The sequence below is a fragment of the Mesoplodon bidens genome, assembly GCF_964165515.1.
Source record: "Mesoplodon bidens genome assembly, chromosome: X".
Classification (NCBI taxonomy): domain Eukaryota; kingdom Metazoa; phylum Chordata; class Mammalia; order Artiodactyla; family Ziphiidae; genus Mesoplodon; species Mesoplodon bidens.
This window is the reverse complement of record NC_138163.1, coordinates 97,010,725-97,032,832: the sequence shown is the minus strand read 5'-3', so window position 1 is coordinate 97,032,832 and position 22,108 is coordinate 97,010,725.

Here is a 22,108-nt window from a genome sequence, read left to right as displayed (position 1 = left end):
TTGACGTGTATTAGTAACAAAACTTTTCATTTGTACACACACACCCATAGTTCCAGCAGCCTGGGGATAAGCAACCCAAACAAGAGAATGCACTAACTGAAAATCAGGACATAACACCTGGTGAAGAGAAAATGGATGAAGGAGCATATTCAGTTAAAGGTGAAGGGAAAGGGAAGAGGAATGCCTGTTGGGTGTGTGTATGTGTGTGTGTGTATGTGATGTGTCATGCATTATGATATACCAGTAAGAGAAGGAAAGAAAACAATAGAAAGGGATCTCAAACGTGGCCTGAAAATTGGCTGGAGAAGTGAAGAGAGTATAATTGCAGTTTAGGGCAATCACTGACTATAATAAATTTTCCCCAATTTATGAATGAGAAAATTGAGGCTAAAGGATTGGGTTTATCAAAGAGCACTTGGCTTTTGAATACAAAATCTGTATTTCACTCCAGAGTTTGTGTCTTCCTGCCATGAATGTTGCTGTAAAAAAGGTGAATGATTTTGCTCAAAACTCAAATGTCTGTACTGTAATGTAGCTCATTATTGCCCCAGTTCAATGTAGTAGGATAGAGGCTCCAGAAATGAGTCATGGATGATGGCCATGGTTTCTGTAATTCATATTTTTACATGGTATGTTTGATAAAAGCTGGGTAGTTCAGGATACTGGCATACAGGTAGCTGGCTTATTATGATATTTTTAAAGTGGTTTTTAAAAGGTGGGTAAATCCTTCTATGGTTAGGAAAATCAAATGGTTAATTATTCTAAGATTAACATGAGACAGACATTATTTCTCCGGGATATATATAGTATTTTGAAGAAAAACCTTTACATAACTCAGGCCACCATTAAAGGTTTGTAGAAAATGACTGGCAATAATGCCCTTGCATTTCTTTCTACCCCATTTCCTTTTTCTCATTGTATATTTGACTGTTCTTCAAAAATATTACTGTTATTTTGGTTATTTCATTTAATTTTTATTTTGTGGTACGCGGGCCTGTCACCGCCGTGGCCTATCCCGCTGTGGAGCGCAGGCTCTGGACGCGCAGCCTCAGCGGCCATGGCTCACGGGCCCAGCTGCTCCGCGGCACATGCGATCCTTCCGGAGCGGGGCACGAACCTGCGTCCCCTGCATCGGCAGGCGGACCCTCAACCAGTGCGCCACTAGGGAAGCCCTACCATGTGTTCTTTTTTTTTTAACATTTATTTATTTAGTTTTTGGATGCATTGGGACTTCATTGCACCACCAGGCTTCCTCTAGTTTCGGCGAGCGGGCACTACAGTTCGTTGCAGTGCGTGGGCTTCTCGTTGTGGTGGCTTCTCTTGTTGCAGAGAACGGGCTTTATGCGCGCGGGTTTCAGTAGTTGTGGCTCGCGGGCCCTAGAGCGCAGGCTCAGGACTTGTGCCACGTGGGCTTAGTTGCTCTGCGGCATGTGGGATCTTCCCGAACCAGGGCTCGAACCCGTGTCCTCTGCATTGGCAGGCGGACTCCCAAACGCTGTGCCACCAGGGAAGTCCCTACCATGTGTCTTAAGGTGATTTTTCTGTCAGCTTGGCCATGACATAAAGAGTTGCTTTTGCAAGTTGCCAGATCTGGTGTGATTGGAAAGCACACACAATTAAATTACCTTGAGACTTATTCTGAAAATGTGTTCAATATTACAAAAGTAGTACACATCACCATTTGGCCACGGAAGTGTTGAAATATAATTATCCTCTTAAGTGCATTTTCCAAATGACAATGTTCTGTTTTCAGCGGGAAATATGGGTTGGAGAAGAAAGTCAACATACAGACCTCAAGAAAGAGGTGATGGTCAAGGCTATCCCAGTGCAGTTGGGCCTGTGGTTGTAAGTGTTTTAACATTTGATGATTTTTATTAGTAGAAATTAGTTTTTGTGGAAATGTTGTTGAACCAATATAGATACAGTGATAAAGGTCTTCCATGTGATAAGGAACTTTGATCCAGGAGGACTATATTCTGGTGTTGCCTGGATGAATGCTGTTACGTTCCTGGGGAATTTGACTGATGACTTCCTTCTCATGCTTATTAACAGATTGCACACAGCCATCCCAACATAGATGAAAATAGCTTCCAAAGTCCTTGTGGGTAACTGTTTTCCTGGAGTAGCCTCTCTGTGGGAAGAGTAACTTTACTAAGAATAAGTATGCTGGGAGCTCGAGGCTTTTTAGGGCATGAGCCACCTCGTCTCCTTGCATGGACTTGCAATACAACTTTCTCTGCTCCAAAAAAAAAAAAAAGTGTACTGAATAGTATTGGAAAAATGTCTTTAGATTTATTTATGATGAAATGTATCTTTGTATTTTGTATATTTATATTGTTGACGTGTATTAGTAACAAAACTTTTCATTTGTACACACACACCCATAGTTCCAGCAGCCCGTTGATAAGCAACCCAAACAAGAGAATCCACTAACTGAAAGTCAGGACATAACACCTGGTGAAGAGAAAATGGATGAAAGACCATATTCAGTTAAAGGTGAAGGGAAAGGGAAGAAGAATGCCTGTTGGGTGTGTGTATGTGATGTGTCATGCATTATGATATACCAGTAAGAGAAGGAAAGAAAACAATAGAGAGGGATCTCAAACGTGGCCTGAAAATTGGCTGGAGAAGTGAAGAGAGTATAATTTGCCGTTTAGGGCAATCTCTCACTATAATAAATTTTCCCCAATTTATGAATGAGAAAATTGAGGCTAAAGGATTGGGTTTATCAAAGAGCACTTGGCTTTTGAATACAAAATCTATTTCACTCCAGAGTTTGTGTCTTCCTACCATGAATGTTGCTGTAAAAAAGGTGAATGATTTTGCTCAAAACTCAAATGTCTGTACTGTAATGTAGCTCATTATTGCCCCAGTTCAATGTAGTAGGATAGAGGCTCCAGAAATGAGTCATGTATGATGGCCATGGTTTCTGTAATTCATATTTTTACATGGTACGTTTGATAAAAGCTGGGTAGTTCAGGATACTGGCATACAGGTAGCTGGTTTAGTATGATATTTTTAAAGTGGTTTTTAAAAGGTGGGTAAATCCTTCTATGGTTAGGAAAATCAAAAGGTTAATTATTCTAAGATTAACATGAGACAGACATTACTTCTCCTGGATATATATAGCATTTTGAAGCAAAACATTTACATAACTCAGGCCACCATTAAGGTTTGTAGAAAATGACTGGCAATAATGCCCTTGCATTTCTTTGTACCCCATTTCCTTTTTCTCATTGTATATTTGACTGTTCTTCATAAATATTACTGTTATTTTGGTTATTTCATTTAATTTTTATTTTGTGGTACGCGGGCCTGTCACCGCCGTGGCCTATCCCGCTGTGGAGCGCAGGCTCTGGACGCGCAGCCTCAGCGGCCATGGCTCACGGGCCCAGCTGCTCCGCGGCACATGCGATCCTTCCGGAGCGGGGCACGAACCTGCGTCCCCTGCATCTGCAGGCGGACCCTCAACCAGTGCGCCACTAGGGAAGCCCTACCATGTGTTCTTTTTTTTTTAACATTTATTTATTTAGTTTTTGGATGCATTGGGACTTCATTGCACCACCAGGCTTTCTCTAGTTTCGGCGAGCGGGCACTACAGTTCGTTGCAGTGCGCGGGCTTCTCGTTGTGGTGGCTTCTCTTGTTGCAGAGCACGGGCTTTATGCGCGCGGGTTTCAGTAGTTGTGGCTCGCGGGCCCTAGAGCGCAGGCTCAGGAGTTGTGGCACATGGGCTTAGTTGCTCTGCGGCATGTGGGATCTTCCCGAACCAGGGCTCGAACCCGTGTCCTCTGCATTGGCAGGCGGACTCCCAACCGCTGTGCCACCAGGGAAGTCCCTACCATGTGTCTTAAGGTGATTTTTCTGTCAGCTTCGCCATGACATAAAGAGTTGCTTTTGCAAGTTGCCAGATCTGGTGTGATTGGAAAGCACACACAATTAAATTACCTTGAGACTTATTCTGAAAATGTGTTCAATATTACAAAAGTAGTACACATCACCATTTGGCCACGGAAGTGTTGAAATATAATTATCCTCTTAAGTGCACTTTCCAAATGACAATGTTCTCTTTTCAGCGGGAAATATGGGTTGGAGAAGAAAGTCAACATACAGACCTCAAGAAAGAGGTGATGGTCAAGGCTATCCCAGTGCAGTTGGGCCTGTGGTTGTAAGTGTTTTAACGTTTGATGATTTTTATTAGTAGAAATTAGTTTTTGTGAAAATGTTGTTGAACCAATATAGATACAGTGATAAAGGTCTTCCATGTGATAAGGAACATTGATCCAGGAGGACTATATTCCGGTGTTGCCTGGATGAATGCTGTTACATTCCTGGGGAATTTGACTGATGACTTCCTTCTCATGCTTATTAACAGATTGCACACAGCCATCCAGACATAGATGAAAATAGCTTCCAAAGTCCTTGTGGGTAACTGTTTTCCTGGAGTAGCCTCTCTGTGGGAAGAGTAACTTTACTAAGAATAAGTATGCTGGGAGCTCGAGGCTTTTTAGGGCATGAGCCACCTCGTCTCCTTGCATGGACTTGCAATACAACTTTCTCTGCTCCAAAAAAAAAAAAAAAGTGTACTGAATAGTATTGGAAAAATGTCTTTAGATTTATTTATGATGAAATGTATCTTTGTATATTTATATTGTTGACGTGTATTAGTAACAAAACTTTTCATTTGTACACACACACCCATAGTTCCAGCAGCCTGGTGATAAGCAACCCAAACAAGAGAATGCACTAACTGAAAATCAGGACATAACACCTGGTGAAGAGAAAATGGATGAAGGAGCATATTCAGTTAAAGGTGAAGGGAAAGGGAAGAGGAATGCCTGTTGGGTGTGTGTATGTGTGTGTGTGTATGTGATGTGTCATGCATTATGATATACCAGTAAGAGAAGGAAAGAAAACAATAGAAAGGGATCTCAAACGTGGCCTGAAAATTGGCTGGAGAAGTGAAGAGAGTATAATTTGCAGTTTAGGGCAATCACTCACTATAATAAATTTTCCCCAATTTATGAATGAGAAAATTGAGGCTAAAGGATTGGGTTTATCAAAGAGCACTTGGCTTTTGAATACAAAATCTGTATTTCACTCCAGAGTTTGTGTCTTCCTGCCATGAATGTTGCTGTAAAAAAGGTGAATGATTTTGCTCAAAACTCAAATGTCTGTACTGTAATGTAGCTCATTATTGCCCCAGTTCAATGTAGTAGGATAGAGGCTCCAGAAATGAGTCATGGATGATGGCCATGGTTTCTGTAATTCATATTTTTACATGGTATGTTTGATAAAAGCTGGGTAGTTCAGGATACTGGCATACAGGTAGCTGGCTTATTATGATATTTTTAAAGTGGTTTTTAAAAGGTGGGTAAATCCTTCTATGGTTAGGAAAATCAAATGGTTAATTATTCTAAGATTAACATGAGACAGACATTATTTCTCCTGGATATATATAGTATTTTGAAGAAAAACCTTTACATAACTCAGGCCACCATTAAAGGTTTGTAGAAAATGACTGGCAATAATGCCCTTGCATTTCTTTCTACCCCATTTCCTTTTTCTCATTGTATATTTGACTGTTCTTCAAAAATATTACTGTTATTTTGGTTATTTCATTTAATTTTTATTTTGTGGTACGCGGGCCTGTCACCGCCGTGGCCTATCCCGCTGTGGAGCGCAGGCTCTGGACGCGCAGCCTCAGCGGCCATGGCTCACGGGCCCAGCTGCTCCGCGGCACATGCGATCCTTCCGGAGCGGGGCACGAACCTGCGTCCCCTGCATCGGCAGGCGGACCCTCAACCAGTGCGCCACTAGGGAAGCCCTACCATGTGTTCTTTTTTTTTTAACATTTATTTATTTAGTTTTTGGATGCATTGGGACTTCATTGCACCACCAGGCTTCCTCTAGTTTCGGCGAGCGGGCACTACAGTTCGTTGCAGTGCGTGGGCTTCTCGTTGTGGTGGCTTCTCTTGTTGCAGAGAACGGGCTTTATGCGCGCGGGTTTCAGTAGTTGTGGCTCGTGGGCCCTAGAGCGCAGGCTCAGGACTTGTGCCACGTGGGCTTAGTTGCTCTGCGGCATGTGGGATCTTCCCGAACCAGGGCTCGAACCCGTGTCCTCTGCATTGGCAGGCGGACTCCCAAACGCTGTGCCACCAGGGAAGTCCCTACCATGTGTCTTAAGGTGATTTTTCTGTCAGCTTGGCCATGACATAAAGAGTTGCTTTTGCAAGTTGCCAGATCTGGTGTGATTGGAAAGCACACACAATTAAATTACCTTGAGACTTATTCTGAAAATGTGTTCAATATTACAAAAGTAGTACACATCACCATTTGGCCACGGAAGTGTTGAAATATAATTATCCTCTTAAGTGCATTTTCCAAATGACAATGTTCTGTTTTCAGCGGGAAATATGGGTTGGAGAAGAAAGTCAACATACAGACCTCAAGAAAGAGGTGATGGTCAAGGCTATCCCAGTGCAGTTGGGCCTGTGGTTGTAAGTGTTTTAACATTTGATGATTTTTATTAGTAGAAATTAGTTTTTGTGGAAATGTTGTTGAACCAATATAGATACAGTGATAAAGGTCTTCCATGTGATAAGGAACTTTGATCCAGGAGGACTATATTCTGGTGTTGCCTGGATGAATGCTGTTACGTTCCTGGGGAATTTGACTGATGACTTCCTTCTCATGCTTATTAACAGATTGCACACAGCCATCCCAACATAGATGAAAATAGCTTCCAAAGTCCTTGTGGGTAACTGTTTTCCTGGAGTAGCCTCTCTGTGGGAAGAGTAACTTTACTAAGAATAAGTATGCTGGGAGCTCGAGGCTTTTTAGGGCATGAGCCACCTCGTCTCCTTGCATGGACTTGCAATACAACTTTCTCTGCTCCAAAAAAAAAAAAAAGTGTACTGAATAGTATTGGAAAAATGTCTTTAGATTTATTTATGATGAAATGTATCTTTGTATTTTGTATATTTATATTGTTGACGTGTATTAGTAACAAAACTTTTCATTTGTACACACACACCCATAGTTCCAGCAGCCCGTTGATAAGCAACCCAAACAAGAGAATCCACTAACTGAAAGTCAGGACATAACACCTGGTGAAGAGAAAATGGATGAAAGACCATATTCAGTTAAAGGTGAAGGGAAAGGGAAGAAGAATGCCTGTTGGGTGTGTGTATGTGATGTGTCATGCATTATGATATACCAGTAAGAGAAGGAAAGAAAACAATAGAGAGGGATCTCAAACGTGGCCTGAAAATTGGCTGGAGAAGTGAAGAGAGTATAATTTGCCGTTTAGGGCAATCTCTCACTATAATAAATTTTCCCCAATTTATGAATGAGAAAATTGAGGCTAAAGGATTGGGTTTATCAAAGAGCACTTGGCTTTTGAATACAAAATCTATTTCACTCCAGAGTTTGTGTCTTCCTACCATGAATGTTGCTGTAAAAAAGGTGAATGATTTTGCTCAAAACTCAAATGTCTGTACTCTAATGTAGCTCATTATTGCCCCAGTTCAATGTAGTAGGATAGAGGCTCCAGAAATGAGTCATGTATGATGGCCATTGTTTCTGTAATTCATATTTTTACATGGTACGTTTGATAAAAGCTGGGTAGTTCAGGATACTGGCATACAGGTAGCTGGTTTAGTATGATTTTTTTAAAGTGGTTTTTAAAAGGTGGTCACATCCTTCTATGGTTAGGAAAATCAAAAGGTTAATTATTCTAAGATTAACATGAGACAGACATTATTTCTCCTGGATATATATAGCATTTTGAAGCAAAACATTTACATAACTCAGGCCACCATTAAAGGTTTGTAGAAAATGACTGGCAATAATGCCCTTGCATTTCTTTGTACCCCATTTCCTTTTTCTCATTGTATATTTGACTGTTCTTCATAAATATTACTGTTATTTTGGTTATTTCATTTAATTTTTATTTTGTGGTACGCGGGCCTGTCACCGCCGTGGCCTATCCCGCTGTGGAGCGCAGGCTCTGGACGCGCAGCCTCAGCGGCCATGGCTCACGGGCCCAGCTGCTCCGCGGCACATGCGATCCTTCCGGAGCGGGGCACGAACCTGCGTCCCCTGCATCGGCAGGCGGACCCTCAACCAGTGCGCCACTAGGGAAGCCCTACCATGTGTTCTTTTTTTTTTAACATTTATTTATTTAGTTTTTGGATGCATTGGGACTTCATTGCACCACCAGGCTTTCTCTAGTTTCGGCGAGCGGGCACTACAGTTCGTTGCAGTGCGCGGGCTTCTCGTTGTGGTGGCTTCTCTTGTTGCAGAGCACGGGCTTTATGCGCGCGGGTTTCAGTAGTTGTGGCTCGCGGGCCCTAGAGCGCAGGCTCAGGAGTTGTGGCACATGGGCTTAGTTGCTCTGCGGCATGTGGGATCTTCCCGAACCAGGGCTCGAACCCGTGTCCTCTGCATTGGCAGGCGGACTCCCAACCGCTGTGCCACCAGGGAAGTCCCTACCATGTGTCTTAAGGTGATTTTTCTGTCAGCTTGGCCATGACATAAAGAGTTGCTTTTGCAAGTTGCCAGATCTGGTGTGATTGGAAAGCACACACAATTAAATTACCTTGAGACTTATTCTGAAAATGTGTTCAATATTACAAAAGTAGTACACATCACCATTTGGCCACGGAAGTGTTGAAATATAATTATCCTCTTAAGTGCACTTTCCAAATGACAATGTTCTCTTTTCAGCGGGAAATATGGGTTGGAGAAGAAAGTCAACATACAGACCTCAAGAAAGAGGTGATGGTCAAGGCTATCCCAGTGCAGTTGGGCCTGTGGTTGTAAGTGTTTTAACGTTTGATGATTTTTATTAGTAGAAATTAGTTTTTGTGAAAATGTTGTTGAACCAATATAGATACAGTGATAAAGGTCTTCCATGTGATAAGGAACATTGATCCAGGAGGACTATATTCCGGTGTTGCCTGGATGAATGCTGTTACATTCCTGGGGAATTTGACTGATGACTTCCTTCTCATGCTTATTAACAGATTGCACACAGCCATCCAGACATAGATGAAAATAGCTTCCAAAGTCCTTGTGGGTAACTGTTTTCCTGGAGTAGCCTCTCTGTGGGAAGAGTAACTTTACTAAGAATAAGTATGCTGGGAGCTCGAGGCTTTTTAGGGCATGAGCCACCTCGTCTCCTTGCATGGACTTGCAATACAACTTTCTCTGCTCCAAAAAAAAAAAAAAAAGTGTACTGAATAGTATTGGAAAAATGTCTTTAGATTTATTTATGATGAAATGTATCTTTGTATATTTATATTGTTGACGTGTATTAGTAACAAAACTTTTCATTTGTACACACACACCCATAGTTCCAGCAGCCTGGTGATAAGCAACCCAAACAAGAGAATGCACTAACTGAAAGTCAGGACATAACACCTGGTGAAGAGAAAATGGATGAAGGAGCATATTCAGTTAAAGGTGAAGGGAAAGGGAAGAGGAATGCCTGTTGGGTGTGTGTATGTGTGTGTGTGTATGTGATGTGTCATGCATTATGATATACCAGTAAGAGAAGGAAAGAAAACAATAGAAAGGGATCTCAAACGTGGCCTGAAAATTGGCTGGAGAAGTGAAGAGAGTATAATTTGCAGTTTAGGGCAATCTCTCACTATAATAAATTTTCCCCAATTTATGAATGAGAAAATTGAGGCTAAAGGATTGGGTTTATCAAAGAGCACTTGGCTTTTGAATACAAAATCTATTTCACTCCAGAGTTTGTGTCTTCCTACCATGAATGTTGCTGTAAAAAAGGTGAATGATTTTGCTCAAAACTCAAATGTCTGTACTGTAATGTAGCTCATTATTGCCCCAGTTCAATGTAGTAGGATAGAGGCTCCAGAAATGAGTCATGTATGATGGCCATGGTTTCTGTAATTCATATTTTTACATGGTACGTTTGATAAAAGCTGGGTAGTTCAGGATACTGGCATACAGGTAGCTGGTTTAGTATGATATTTTTAAAGTGGTTTTTAAAAGGTGGGTAAATCCTTCTATGGTTAGGAAAATCAAATGGTTAATTATTCTAAGATTAACATGAGACAGACATTATTTCTCCGGGATATATATAGTATTTTGAAGCAAAACCTTTACATAACTCAGGCCACCATTAAAGGTTTGTAGAAAATGACTGGCAATAATGCCCTTGCATTTCTTTGTACCCCATTTCCTTTTTCTCATTGTATATTTGACTGTTCTTCATAAATATTACTGTTATTTTGGTTATTTCATTTAATTTTTATTTTGTGGTACGCGGGCCTGTCACCGCCGTGGCCTATCCCGCTGTTGAGCGCAGGCTCTGGACGCGCAGCCTCAGCGGCCATGGCTCACGGGCCCAGCTGCTCCGCGGCACATGCGATCCTTCCGGAGCGGGGCACGAACCTGCGTCCCCTGCATCGGCAGGCGGACCCTCAACCAGTGCGCCACTAGGGAAGCCCTACCATGTGTTCTTTTTTTTTTAACATTTATTTATTTAGTTTTTGGATGCATTGGGACTTCATTGCACCACCAGGCTTTCTCTAGTTTCGGCGAGCGGGCACTACAGTTCGTTGCAGTGCGCGGGCTTCTCGTTGTGGTGGCTTCTCTTGTTGCAGAGCACGGGCTTTATGCGCGCGGGTTTCAGTAGTTGTGGCTCGCGGGCCCTAGAGCGCAGGCTCAGGACTTGTGCCACGTGGGCTTAGTTGCTCTGCGGCATGTGGGATCTTCCCAAACCAGGGCTCGAACCCGTGTCCTCTGCATTGGCAGGCGGACTCCCAACCACTGTGCCACCAGGGACGTCCCTACCATGTGTTTTAAGGTGATTTTTCTGTCAGCTTGGCCATGACATAAAGAGTTGCTTTTGCAAGTTGCCAGATCTGGTGTGATTGGAAAGCACACACAATTAAATTACCTTGAGACTTATTCTGAAAATGTGTTCAATATTACAAAAGTAGTACACATCACCATTTGGCCACGGAAGTGTTGAAATATAATTATCCTCTTAAGTGCACTTTCCAAATGACAATGTTCTCTTTTCAGCGGGAAATATGGGTTGGAGAAGAAAGTCAACATACAGACCTCAAGAAAGAGGTGATGGTCAAGGCTATCCCAGTGCAGTTGGGCCTGTGGTTGTAAGTGTTTTAACGTTTGATGATTTTTATTAGTAGAAATTAGTTTTTGTGAAAATGTTGTTGAACCAATATAGATACAGTGATAAAGGTCTTCCATGTGATAAGGAACATTGATCCAGGAGGACTATATTCCGGTGTTGCCTGGATGAATGCTGTTACATTCCTGGGGAATTTGACTGATGACTTCCTTCTCATGCTTATTAACAGATTGCACACAGCCATCCAGACATAGATGAAAATAGCTTCCAAAGTCCTTGTGGGCAACTGTTTTCCTGGAGTAGCCTCTCTGTGGGAAGAGTAACTTTACTAAGAATAAGTATGCTGGGAGCTCGAGGCTTTTTAGGGCATGAGCCACCTCGTCTCCTTGCATGGACTTGCAATACAACTTTCTCTGCTCCAAAAAAAAAAAAAAAAGTGTACTGAATAGTATTGGAAAAATGTCTTTAGATTTATTTATGATGAAATGTATCTTTGTATATTTATATTGTTGACGTGTATTAGTAACAAAACTTTTCATTTGTACACACACACCCATAGTTCCAGCAGCCTGGTGATAAGCAACCCAAACAAGAGAATGCACTAACTGAAAGTCAGGACATAACACCTGGTGAAGAGAAAATGGATGAAGGAGCATATTCAGTTAAAGGTGAAGGGAAAGGGAAGAGGAATGCCTGTTGGGTGTGTGTATGTGTGTGTGTGTATGTGATGTGTCATGCATTATGATATACCAGTAAGAGAAGGAAAGAAAACAATAGAAAGGGATCTCAAACGTGGCCTGAAAATTGGCTGGAGAAGTGAAGAGAGTATAATTTGCAGTTTAGGGCAATCTCTCACTATAATAAATTTTCCCCAATTTATGAATGAGAAAATTGAGGCTAAAGGATTGGGTTTATCAAAGAGCACTTGGCTTTTGAATACAAAATCTATTTCACTCCAGAGTTTGTGTCTTCCTACCATGAATGTTGCTGTAAAAAAGGTGAATGATTTTGCTCAAAACTCAAATGTCTGTACTGTAATGTAGCTCATTATTGCCCCAGTTCAATGTAGTAGGATAGAGGCTCCAGAAATGAGTCATGTATGATGGCCATGGTTTCTGTAATTCATATTTTTACATGGTACGTTTGATAAAAGCTGGGTAGTTCAGGATACTGGCATACAGGTAGCTGGTTTAGTATGATATTTTTAAAGTGGTTTTTAAAAGGTGGGTAAATCCTTCTATGGTTAGGAAAATCAAATGGTTAATTATTCTAAGATTAACATGAGACAGACATTATTTCTCCGGGATATATATAGTATTTTGAAGCAAAACCTTTACATAACTCAGGCCACCATTAAAGGTTTGTAGAAAATGACTGGCAATAATGCCCTTGCATTTCTTTGTACCCCATTTCCTTTTTCTCATTGTATATTTGACTGTTCTTCATAAATATTACTGTTATTTTGGTTATTTCATTTAATTTTTATTTTGTGGTACGCGGGCCTGTCACCGCCGTGGCCTATCCCGCTGTTGATCGCAGGCTCTGGACGCGCAGCCTCAGCGGCCATGGCTCACGGGCCCAGCTGCTCCGCGGCACATGCGATCCTTCCGGAGCGGGGCACGAACCTGCGTCCCCTGCATCGGCAGGCGGACCCTCAACCAGTGCGCCACTAGGGAAGCCCTACCATGTGTTCTTTTTTTTTTAACATTTATTTATTTAGTTTTTGGATGCATTGGGACTTCATTGCACCACCAGGCTTTCTCTAGTTTCGGCGAGCGGGCACTACAGTTCGTTGCAGTGCGCGGGCTTCTCGTTGTGGTGGCTTCTCTTGTTGCAGAGCACGGGCTTTATGCGCGCGGGTTTCAGTAGTTGTGGCTCGCGGGCCCTAGAGCGCAGGCTCAGGACTTGTGCCACGTGGGCTTAGTTGCTCTGCGGCATGTGGGATCTTCCCAAACCAGGGCTCGAACCCGTGTCCTCTGCATTGGCAGGCGGACTCCCAACCACTGTGCCACCAGGGACGTCCCTACCATGTGTTTTAAGGTGATTTTTCTGTCAGCTTGGCCATGACATAAAGAGTTGCTTTTGCAAGTTGCCAGATCTGGTGTGATTGGAAAGCACACACAATTAAATTACCTTGAGACTTATTCTGAAAATGTGTTCAATATTACAAAAGTAGTACACATCACCATTTGGCCACGGAAGTGTTGAATTATAATTATCCTCTTAAGTGCACTTTCCAAATGACAATGTTCTCTTTTCAGCGGGAAATATGGGTTGGAGAAGAAAGTCAACATACAGACCTCAAGAAAGAGGTGATGGTCAAGGCTATCCCAGTGCAGTTGGGCCTGTGGTTGTAAGTGTTTTAACGTTTGATGATTTTTATTAGTAGAAATTAGTTTTTGTGAAAATGTTGTTGAACCAATATAGATACAGTGATAAAGGTCTTCCATGTGATAAGGAACATTGATCCAGGAGGACTATATTCCAGTGTTGCCTGGATGAATGCTGTTACATTCCTGGGGAATTTGACTGATGACTTCCTTCTCATGCTTATTAACAGATTGCACACAGCCATCCAGACATAGATGAAAATAGCTTCCAAAGTCCTTGTGGGCAACTGTTTTCCTGGAGTAGCCTCTCTGTGGGAAGAGTAACTTTACTAAGAATAAGTATGCTGGGAGCTCGAGGCTTTTTAGGGCATGAGCCACCTCGTCTCCTTGCATGGACTTGCAATACAACTTTCTCTGCTCCAAAAAAAAAAAAAGTGTACTGAATAGTATTGGAAAAATGTCTTTAGATTTATTTATGATGAAATGTATCTTTGTATTTTGTATATTTATATTGTTGACGTGTATTAGTAACAAAACTTTTCATTTGTACACACACACCCATAGTTCCAGCAGCCCGGTGATAAGCAACCCAAACAAGAGAATCCACTAACTGAAAGTCAGGACATAACACCTGGTGAAGAGAAAATGGATGAAGGAGCATATTCAGTTAAAGGTGAAGGGAAAGGGAAGAGGAATGCCTGTTGGGTGTGTGTATGTCTGTGTGTGTATGTGATGTGTCATGCATTATGATATACCAGTAAGAGGAGGAAAGAAAACAATAGAAAGGGATCTCAAACGTGGCCTGAAAATTGGCTGGAGAAGTGAAGAGAGTATAATTTGCCGTTTAGGGCAATCTCTCACTATAATAAATTTTCCCCAATTTATGAATGAGAAAATTGAGGCTAAAGGATTGGGTTTATCAAAGAGCACTTGGCTTTTGAATACAAAATCTATTTCACTCCAGAGTTTGTGTCTTCCTACCATGAATGTTGCTGTAAAAAAGGTGAATGATTTTGCTCAAAACTCAAATGTCTGTACTGTAATGTAGCTCATTATTGCCCCAGTTCAATGTAGTAGGATAGAGGCTCCAGAAATGAGTCATGTATGATGGCCATTGTTTCTGTAATTCATATTTTTACATGGTACGTTTGATAAAAGCTGGGTAGTTCAGGATACTGGCATACAGGTAGCTGGTTTAGTATGATTTTTTTAAAGTGGTTTTTAAAAGGTGGTCACATCCTTCTATGGTTAGGAAAATCAAAAGGTTAATTATTCTAAGATTAACATGAGACAGACATTATTTCTCCTGGATATATATAGCATTTTGAAGCAAAACATTTACATAACTCAGGCCACCATTAAAGGTTTGTAGAAAATGACTGGCAATAATGCCCTTGCATTTCTTTGTACCCCATTTCCTTTTTCTCATTGTATATTTGACTGTTCTTCATAAATATTACTGTTATTTTGGTTATTTCATTTAATTTTTATTTTGTGGTACGCGGGCCTGTCACCGCCGTGGCCTATCCCGCTGCGGAGCGCAGGCTCTGGACGCACAGCCTCAGCGGCCATGGCTCACGGGCCCAGCTGCTCCGCGGCACATGCGATCCTTCCGGAGCGGGGCACGAACCTGCGTCCCCTGCATCGGCAGGCGGACCCTCAACCAGTGCGCCACTAGGGAAGCCCTACCATGTGTTCTTTTTTTTTAACATTTATTTATTTAGTTTTTGGATGCATTGGGACTTCATTGCACCACCAGGCTTTCTCTAGTTTCGGCGAGCGGGCACTACAGTTCGTTGCAGTGCGCGGGCTTCTCGTTGTGGTGGCTTCTCTTGTTGCAGAGCACGGGCTTTATGCGCGCGGGTTTCAGTAGTTGTGGCTCGCGGGCCCTAGAGCGCAGGCTCAGGAGTTGTGGCACATGGGCTTAGTTGCTCTGCGGCATGTGGGATCTTCCCGAACCAGGGCTCGAACCCGTGTCCTCTGCATTGGCAGGCGGACTCCCAACCGCTGTGCCACCAGGGAAGTCCCTACCATGTGTCTTAAGGTGATTTTTCTGTCAGCTTGGCCATGACATAAAGAGTTGCTTTTGCAAGTTGCCAGATCTGGTGTGATTGGAAAGCACACACAATTAAATTACCTTGAGACTTATTCTGAAAATGTGTTCAATATTACAAAAGTAGTACACATCACCATTTGGCCACGGAAGTGTTGAAATATAATTATCCTCTTAAGTGCACTTTCCAAATGACAATGTTCTCTTTTCAGCGGGAAATATGGGTTGGAGAAGAAAGTCAACATACAGACCTCAAGAAAGAGGTGATGGTCAAGGCTATCCCAGTGCAGTTGGGCCTGTGGTTGTAAGTGTTTTAACGTTTGATGATTTTTATTAGTAGAAATTAGTTTTTGCGAAAATGTTGTTGAACCAATATAGATACAGTGATAAAGGTCTTCCATGTGATAAGGAACATTGACCCAGGAGGACTATATTCCGGTGTTGCCTGGATGAATGCTGTTACATTCCTGGGGAATTTGACTGATGACTTCCTTCTCATGCTTATTAAGAGATTGCACACAGCCATCCAGACATAGATGAAAATAGCTTCCAAAGTCCTTGTGGGTAACTGTTTTCCTGGAGTAGCCTCTCTGTGGGAAGAGTAACTTTACTAAGAATAAGTATGCTGGGAGCTCGAGGCTTTTTAGGGCATGAGCCACCTCGTTGCATGGACTTGCAATACAACTTTCTCTGCTCCAAAAAAAAAAAAAAGTGTACTGAATAGTATTGGAAAAATGTCTTTAGATTTATTTATGATGATATGTATCTTTGTATATTTATATTGTTGACGTGTATTAGTAACAAAACTTTTCATTTGTACACACACACCCATAGTTCCAGCAGCCTGGTGATAAGCAACCCAAACAAGAGAATGCACTAACTGAAAATCAGGACATAACACCTGGTGAAGAGAAAATGGATGAAGGAGCATATTCAGTTAAAGGTGAAGGGAAAGGGAAGAGGAATGCCTGTTGGGTGTGTGTATGTGTGTGTGTGTATGTGATGTGTCATGCATTATGATATACCAGTAAGAGAAGGAACGAAAACAATAGAAAGGGATCTCAAACGTGGCCTGAAAATTGGCTGGAGAAGTGAAGAGAGTATAATTTGCAGTTTAGGGAAATCTCTCACTATAATAAATTTTCCCCAATTTATGAATGAGAAAATTGAGGCTAAAGGATTGGGTTTATCAAAGAGCACTTGGCTTTTGAATACAAAATCTGTATTTCACTCCAGAGTTTGTGTCTTCCTGCCATGAATGTTGCTGTAAAAAAGGTGAATGATTTTGCTCAAAACTCAAATGTCTGTACTGTAATGTAGCTCATTATTGCCCCAGTTCAATGTAGTAGGATAGAGGCTCCAGAAATGAGTCATGGATGATGGCCATGGTTTCTGTAATTCATATTTTTACATGGTACGTTTGATAAAAGCTGGGTAGTTCAGGATACTGGCATACAGGTAGCTGGTTTAGTATGATATTTTTAAAGTGGTTTTTAAAAGGTGGGTAAATCCTTCTATGGTTAGGAAAATCAAATGGTTAATTATTCTAAGATTAACATGAGACAGACATTATTTCTCCGGGATATATATAGTATTTTGAAGAAAAACCTTTACATAACTCAGGCCACCATTAAAGGTTTGTAGAAAATGACTGGCAATAATGCCCTTGCATTTCTTTGTACCCCATTTCCTTTTTCTCATTGTATATTTGACTGTTCTTCATAAATATTACTGTTATTTTGGTTATTTCATTTAATTTTTATTTTGTGGTACGCGGGCCTGTCACCGCCGTGGCCTATCCCGCTGTGGAGCGCAGGCTCTGGAAGCGCAGCCTCAGCGGCCATGGCTCACGGGCCCAGCTGCTCCGCGGCACATGCGATCCTTCCGGAGCGGGGCACGAACCTGCGTCCCCTGCATCGGCAGGCGGACCCTCAACCAGTGCGCCACTAGGGAAGCCCTACCATGTGTTCTTTTTTTTTTAACATTTATTTATTTAGTTTTTGGATGCATTGGGACTTCATTGCACCACCAGGCTTTCTCTAGTTTCGGCGAGCGGGCACTACAGTTCGTTGCAGTGCGCGGGCTTCTCGTTGTGGTGGCTTCTCTTGTTGCAGAGCACGGGCTTTATGCGCGCGGGTTTCAGTAGTTGTGGCTCGCGGGCCCTAGAGCGCAGGCTCAGGACTTGTGCCACGTGGGCTTAGTTGCTCTGCGGCATGTGGGATCTTCCCAAACCAGGGCTCGAACCCGTGTCCTCTGCATTGGCAGGCGGACTCCCAACCACTGTGCCACCAGGGACGTCCCTACCATGTGTCTTAAGGTGATTTTTCTGTCAGCTTGGCCATGACATAAAGAGTTGCTTTTGCAAGTTGCCAGATCTGGTGTGATTGGAAAGCACACACAATTAAATTACCTTGAGACTTATTCTGAAAATGTGTTCAATATTACAAAAGTAGTACACATCACCATTTGGCCACGGAAGTGTTGAAATATAATTATCCTCTTAAGTGCACTTTCCAAATGACAATGTTCTCTTTTCAGCGGGAAATATGGGTTGGAGAAGAAAGTCAACATACAGACCTCAAGAAAGAGGTGATGGTCAAGGCTATCCCAGTGCAGTTGGGCCTGTGGTTGTAAGTGTTTTAACGTTTGATGATTTTTATTAGTAGAAATTAGTTTTTGTGAAAATGTTGTTGAACCAATATAGATACAGTGATAAAGGTCTTCCATGTGATAAGGAACTTTGATCCAGGAGGACTATATTCTGGTGTTGCCTGGATGAATGCTGTTACGTTCCTGGGGAATTTGACTGATGACTTCCTTCTCATGCTTATTAACAGATTGCACACAGCCATCCCAACATAGATGAAAATAGCTTCCAAAGTCCTTGTGGGTAACTGTTTTCCTGGAGTAGCCTCTCTGTGGGAAGAGTAACTTTACTAAGAATAAGTATGCTGGGAGCTCGAGGCTTTTTAGGGCATGAGCCACCTCGTCTCCTTGCATGGACTTGCAATACAACTTTCTCTGCTCCAAAAAAAAAAAAAAAAAGTGTACTGAATAGTATTGGAAAAATGTCTTTAGATTTATTTATGATGAAATGTATCTCTGTATTTTGTATATTTATATTGTTGACGTGTATTAGTAACAAAACTTTTCATTTGTACACACACACCCATAGTTCCAGCAGCCCGGTGATAAGCAACCCAAACAAGAGAATGCACTAACTGAAAGTCAGGACATAACACCTGGTGAAGAGAAAATGGATGAAGGAGCATATTCAGTTAAAGGTGAAGGGAAAGGGAAGAGGAATGCCTGTTGGGTGTGTGTATGTGTGTGTGTGTATGTGATGTGTCATGCATTATGATATACCAGTAAGAGAAGGAAAGCAAACAATAGAAAGGGATCTCAAACGTGGCCTGAAAATTGGCTGGAGAAGTGAAGAGAGTATAATTTGCCGTTTAGGGCAATCTCTCACTATAATAAATTTTCCCCAATTTATGAATGAGAAAATTGAGGCTAAAGGATTGGGTTTATCAAAGAGCACTTGGCTTTTGAATACAAAATCTATTTCACTCCAGAGTTTGTGTCTTCCTACCATGAATGTTGCTGTAAAAAATGTGAATGATTTTGCTCAATACTCAAATGTCTGTACTGTAATGTAGCTCATTATTGCCCCAGTTCAATGTAGTAGGATAGAGGCTCCAGAAATGAGTCATGTATGATGGCCATTGTTTCTGTAATTCATATTTTTACATGGTACGTTTGATAAAAGCTGGATAGTTCAGGATACTGGCATACAGGCAGCTGGTTTAGTATGATTTTTTTAAAGTGGTTTTTAAAAGGTGGTCACATCCTTCTATGGTTAGGAAAATCAAAAGGTTAATTATTCTAAGATTAACATGAGACAGACATTATTTCTCCTGGATATATATAGTATTTTGAAGCAAAACATTTACATAACTCAGGCCACTATTAAAGGTTTGTAGAATATGACTCCCAAAAATGCACTTTCATTTCTTTCTACACCATTTCTTTTATTCTCATTGTATATTTGACTGTTCTTCATAAATTTTACTTTTCTTTTGGTTATTATTTTTTTTTTTTGCGGTGCGAGGGCCTCTCACAACCGTGGCCACTCCCGCTGCGGAGCACAGGCTCTGGACGCACAGCCTCAGCGGCCATGGCTCACGGGCCCAGCTGCTCCTTAGCCCATGCGATTCTTCCGGACCAGGGCACAAACCCGTATCCCCCTGCATCGGCAGGCGGACCCTCAACCATTGCGCCACTAGGGAAGCCCTACCATGTGTTTTTTTTTTTTTTTAACATTTATTTATTTATTTTTTGGCTGCGTTGTGTCTTCATTGCACCGCCAAGCTTTCTCTAGTTGTGGCGAGCTGGGGCTACTCTTCGTTGCGGTGCACCGGCTTCTCATCGCAGTGGCTTCTCTTGTTGTGGAGCACGGGCTGTAGGCGCGCGGGCTTCGGTTGTTGTGGCTCGTGGGCCCTAGAGCGCAGGCTCAGGAGTTGTGGCGCATGGGCTTATTTGCTCTGCGGCATGTGGGATCTTCCCGTACCAGGGCTTGAACCCGTGTCCTCTGCATTGGCAGGCAGACTCCCAACCAGTGTGCCACCAGGGAAGTCCCTACCATGTGTTTTAAGGTGATTTTTCTGTCAGCGTGGCCATGACATAAACAGTTGCTTTCGCAAGTTGCCAGATTTGGTGTGATTGGAAAGCACAGAGAATTAAATTACCTTGAGACTTATTTTGAAAATGTGTTCAATATTACAAAAATAGTATACATCACCATTTGGCCACGGAAGTGTTCAAATATAATTATCCTCTAAAGTGCATTTTCCAAATGACAATGTTCTCTTTTCAGCGGGAAATATGGGTTGGAGAAGAAAGTCAACATACAGACCTCAAGAAAGAGGTGATGGTCAAGGCTATCCCAGTGCAGTTGGGCCTGTGGTTGTAAGTGTTTTAACGTTTGATGATTTTTATTAGTAGAAATTAGTTTTTGTGAAAATGTTGTTGAACCAATGTAGATACAGTGATAAAAGTCTTCCATGTGATAAGGAACTTTGATCCAGGAGGACTATATTCTGGTGTTGCCTGGATGAATGCTGTTATGTTCCTGGGGAATTTGACTGATGACTTCCTTCTCATGCTTATTAACAGATTGCACACAGCCATCCCGACATAGATGAAAATAGCTTCCAAAGTCCTTGTGGGTAACTGTTTTCCTGGAGTAGCCTCTCTGTGGGAAGAGTAACTTTACTAAGAATAAGTATGCTGGGAGCTCGAGGCTTTTTAGGGCATGAGCCACCTCGTCTCCTTGCATGGACTTGCAGTACAACTTTCTCTGCTCCAAAAAAGAAAAAAAAGTGTACTGAATAGTATTGGAAAAATGTCTTTAGATTTATTTATGATGAAATGTATCTTTGTATTTTGTATATTAATATTGTTGACGTGTATTAGTAACAAAACTTTTCATTTGCACACACACACCCATAGTTCCAGCGGCCCGGTGATAAGCAACCCAAACAAGAGAATGCACTAACTGAAAGTCAGGACATAACACCTGGTGAAGAGAAAATGGATGAAGGAGCATATTCAGTTAAAGGTGAAGGGAAAGGGAAGTGGAATGCCTGTTGGGTGTGTGTATGTGTGTGTGTGTATGTGATGTGTCATGCATTATGTGATATACCAGTAAGAGAAGGAAAGAAAACAATAGAAAGGGATCTCAAACGTGGCCTGAAAATTGGCTGGAGAAGTGAAGAGAGTATAATTTGCAGTTTAGGGCAATCTCTCACTATAATAAATTTTCCCCAATTTATGAATGAGAAAATTGAGGCTAAAGGATTGGGTTTATCAAAGAGCACTTGGCTTTTGAATACAAAATCTGTATTTCACTCCAGAGTTTGTGTCTTCCTACCATGAATGTTGCTGTAAAAAAGGTGAATGATTTTGCTCAAAACTCAAATGTCTGTACTGTAATGTAGCTCATTATTGCCCCAGTTCAATGTAGTAGGATAGAGGCTCCAGAAATGAGTCATGTATGATGGCTATTGTTTCTGTAATTCATATTTTTACATGGTACGTTTGATAAAAGCTGGGTAGTTCAGGATACTGGCATCAGGTAGCTGGTTTAGTATGATTATTTTTAAAGTGGTTTTTAAAAGGTGGTCACATCCTTCTATGGTTAGGAAAATCAAAGGTTAATTATTCTAAGATTAACATGAGACAGACATTATTTCTCCTGGATATATATAGTATTTTGAAGCAAAACATTTACATAACTCAGGCCACCATTAAAGGTTTGTAGAATATGACTGGAAACAATGCCCTTTCATTTCTTCCTACCCCATTTCCTTTATTTTCATTGTATATTTTACTGTTCTTCATAAATTTTACTGTTATTTTGGTTATTTTATTTTATTTTTTTTTTGCGGTACGCGGGCCTCTCACAACCGTGGCCTCTCCCGCTGCGGAGCACAGGCTCTGGTCGCAGAGCCTCAGCGGCCATGGCTCAGGGGCCCAGCTGCTCTGCGGCATGTGGGATCATTGCGGACCGGGGCACAAGCCCGCATCTCGTGCAT